Source organism: Chrysochloris asiatica, unplaced genomic scaffold (assembly GCF_000296735.1).
Source record: "Chrysochloris asiatica unplaced genomic scaffold, ChrAsi1.0 scaffold00494, whole genome shotgun sequence".
NCBI classification, from domain to species: Eukaryota; Metazoa; Chordata; class Mammalia; order Afrosoricida; family Chrysochloridae; genus Chrysochloris; species Chrysochloris asiatica.
In genome coordinates, this window is record NW_006409012.1 from 220,168 (window position 1) to 224,679 (window position 4,512).

Below are 4,512 nucleotides of genomic sequence, written 5' to 3' on the forward strand. Positions count from 1 at the left end.
AAAAAAAAAAAAAAGCAGAGACAGAAACCACCAATCAAAAACAAAAATAAAATTGGGATTGACATTGTCTAGTGGCCTTTGCTGTGCAGGCAGGGATAAAGGGTCCCACCTAGGTCAACTTTGGGGCTGGGTCCCAGAGTCAGACTTCATAAGAAGTAGCCTGTAGGTTTCCTCTCAGTTTCATGGGAAAATGTGGTTGCTATGCTGGACCCTTTTGGGGGTGTGCTCCTGCCTGCCTGAAGGCATCCGGGTTGGGCAGTGAGGGCATGATCGGAGTAAAGAGGAAAGATATGTGAAAAATGAAAAGTGAAAGATGAAAAATCGGTCACACCTCTCCCATCAGATGTGCATCTCCATGGTTTCTAGTGCTGGGTCACTGCCTCTGCTTGGCTGTGGCCCTGCCTTCTGACCTCAGGACCTTTGGCCGCTGGCTGCCATGGCCGCCAGATCAATTCAGAAATTGCCGTATTTTGCTTCCACAGGCAGATTTCTCCACAGGTGGGCACAGGGAACCGGGCCTGGAACCCTTAACAAGATCCCAAACTCCACAGCTGTTTTGTGGCTTGCTCTTTCTCTGGGCTTTAGCAGAGGAGCTTTCACTATCTGTCTCTGCTTACCTACCCCCAAACCAGAAGTCCCTGCATTAGTTTTTTGTTTGGGGTTTTGTTTTTTTCATTTCATTGTTTTTGTTTGGTAATTTTTTCTTCTCCTTCTCCTTTTCTTTCCATGACCGTTAATTTTATACTTTCTATATCTGCCTTTGTTTTTTCTTCTTTTCTTCTTTCTCAATCCCCTCTTCTTTTTTTCCTTTTACCCTTTCTTTATTACTGTCTATTCTCTTTCTCTTTTCATTTTCCTTCTTCATGGTTTTCTTAAAAAATAATTTCTTCCTTTTATTTTCTCTCTTATTTCACTCTTTTACAGCTCCATTTTCCTGCCTCCTCTCTCTTTTTACTTATTACATTCTTTTTTCCTGTTTGTTGCTTGTTTTTTTATTATTTTTTTTCTTCTTTATTATTTTCCCTTTAAATTGTAGATTGCTTGTTTGTTTATTCTGTTTTATTTCTTGTGTGTACATGTATGTGTGTGTGGGTTTCCTCTTTCCCACTAGACAGGTGGGAAATACAGGTGTTAATACAGCCCAACCTCAACCATATCCCCTGCTCCATCCACTTGGCAGAGCCAAACCCAGCTCCTATACCACTTGATTAAAAGTAGACCACAGCCAACACTAGCCAAACCTACCCTAAACTGAGGAGCATGAACAGTGAACAAAGAACATCGTATAAACTTTTATTCTCTAACTACACTCACAGCAGACAGTTGGTGAGAGCCTAGAAACACACCACCATACACCCATCAATTAAATACATGTACAACAACACCACAATGTTCCAGAGACAGCAGACAATTTTAGCTTACATGAAGAAATGATGGAATGGCTCAAAGAAATGACCAATATGGAGAACTAGAAAACGTTTCTGAAGAACAAAAGGTAATGGAACTAACAGAAAAAGAATTCAAATGAGTGATATTTAGTTGCCTTCAATGGATTGACAGAAAGATCAAAGAAAGTAGGGTTAATACATAAAAAAAACTTTAGAAGAATTCAGGAAAACATGACAAGAACAAGCCAACAAATAAATGCAAATTTTGAAATAATACAAAACCTACAATTAGAAATCCAGAAAAGTAATATGAAAATTTCAGAAATGGACAATATATTGAAAGGGAAAAAGAGCAGATTCAAAGCAATGGAAGTCCAAATTAGTGACCTCAAAGATAAATCTTTCTGTACTAGTGTGCTAAAAGAGCAATCAGAAGAAAAAAAAGAAAAAAATCCAAAGAAAGCCTAAGAGTTATGTTAGACAACAGAAATAGGAATAACTTATGGGTGATCATAATTATAGAACAGGAAGAGATAATAAAAAGCACAGAAAGTTTTGTCCAAAACATGTTGGAAGAAAACTTCCCTAATATCATGAAAGATGAGAAGATAAGCATATAAGAAAGTGAACAAACCCCAAACAGGATAGATCCCAAAATAAAATCACCAAGACATTACAATCAAACCTTCCAAAACCAAAAACAAGTAAAGTCTCCTTAGCTTATCTCAGGAAAAATAAAAAGTTACCTACAAAAGAGAACCAGTAAGACTAAGCTCTGATTTGTCAGCAGAAATCATGCAGTTAACAAGGCAATGGGGACAATTTAACTGTAATTGTGAATAGCAGACATCAGACACATTACACGGGGCATGACTTAGAGGAATACAGGAGGTCCTAAAACAGAGCTTTGTGTGGATGTGTGGTAGACAACCCCATGGAATGTGGAGTTTGAAGTGACCTTGACAAAGCCCAGCAGGCCAGCTCTTTGTCATCTCCCACCACCCAGAAGATCCCTACATTTAAATATAAGTACTGATAGACTAGTAATAGATTTATAATGTTCATATCAGTAAAAATGAAAGGAATAGAGTTAAATATATTAATAGCAAAATATAGAAAAATTTAAAAATAGTAATTAAAAAAAGCCACAGAATGCAAAGTAAGATGTTATAAATGAAATCTAACATACTAACAGTTATAGTGAATATAGACATGTTGTTGTTAAGTGCCGTCGAGTTGGTTCCAACCCATAGCGACCCTGTATAGGGTTTCCAAGGAATAACTGGTGAGCTTGAACCACCAACCTTACAGTTCAAACAGCTTTGCAGTCTGGCGCATTAACCCACAGTGCCACACTTACATTAAATACTTTCACACAAGTTTAAAAACCAAATGCACTCTATTCTCTATATAAGTACAGTACAGTGAATTTACTTGATATGGCTCTTTTATTCACAATCTTCTTGACTCCCACCAAATGACTAGGTGGGACTATGCAAACAGGATGTATGGAACACTAAAACAGGGATTGGTTAGTGATGCCATTTCACAGGGTTTAAAAAGAGCCATCTCAAAAGCAGAAACACATGATCCCAGGACCGTCAAGAAAGAAGAGCCAAAAGTGGAACACCTTCTTTGGACCTCAAGATCCCCTGCACATAGAAACAGTGGTGGCAGTAGAAGTAGCAGAGTCAGCCATGTCAGCAGCATGGAGAGACAGAGCAGCAGGTTTCGTGGGCCATGGACAAAGTAAACCTATGTGTCTTCAGGAGGCTGACTTGCAGAATGTGACCTTTGTGCATTTCTCCACATCACTAATGCATGTTTGAAACACTTACAGAACAGAGGTCAAGGGGATATGTGGCTGAGAAACAGGACAAGAGGAAGACATGCCTGCAGTATGACTAAGAGACATTCCTGACTGGAGAACTGCTGTATCCTGAGTTCTTTCTGATCCTAATTTGTTCCTTTTTCGCTATCTTAATAAACTCCACAATCATGAGTATTTTCTAGGAGTTCTGCGTGGCCATTGCAAAGGATTATCAAAACCAGCAAAGAAGTAAGAGTGCTGTGGGAAGGATTGTTGGTGTCAGAACAAGATAAAGAAGGTTGAAGGGTGGAGTCATATATGATCTCTGCCTCATAGGAATTGGTCTTAGGCTGATTTTGAGTTTGATTTTCCTTCCCTTTCTAAAGCAAGAGGAAGTCAGACATGGCTTCCATACCATTTTTGTAATAAGGACAACTAAATTAAAATGACAGAGTTTAAAATAAGATGAACAAAGATATGAGATTCAAATGTTAGACCTCAAAACATTAAAAGTCACAAAATGAATACTAAAATTTCATGTGCGGCAAAAAATTAACTACAACTAAGGTCTATTTTATTTTAGTAAAAGGCAGAACCTATAGGATACTAATGAGACCATGTTTAATAGGTATGGTATTTACATTAGGGACAGGTCTTTGCTCTCCATTTGGACATTTATTCCTCTGTTACAGATACTAGTAGGAGGCTGGTAAGCATGGATCATAACACTAAGAGCATTCGTATGATTCTTTGGCCTTTCTGCTCTCTTACTCTTGGAATATGGCATTTTCTTCCACCTGATCTACAAACTATTAGACCACATTTCTATGTTATAAATAAAACCCAGATGAAAGGAGGCAGAGCAAGATGTTAGAGCTGACATCGACCTAGATTAACTCATTAGATTTCGTTAATGGGGTTTGGAGAGGAACCTTCCGAGTACCCAAGAGTGTTCTTTGCATGGCCTGGTTCTCATTGTATGTACTTCCCTAGGAATCTTCCAGGGTGTCGGCATTAGTACAAGGTGTTTCTGGTCAAATACTATCTGTTCCTAGCAATATATAACAAAATAAGTTTTGTTGAACAGAGAACACTAACAATTTTTAAAGATCTCTTCCAGAAAACAGAAGAGAAAGTATTACTTCAAAACTAATTTTAGGAGATCAGCATTAATTTGACACCAAACCAATAAAGATAATCACAAGCAAAAAAAAAAAAAAAAAAAGTGTACCAACCAACATACCTGCTGAAACGTAGATGCAAAATTTCCTAACAAAATATTAGCTAATTAACAACTGCAAAATTAACATTAAC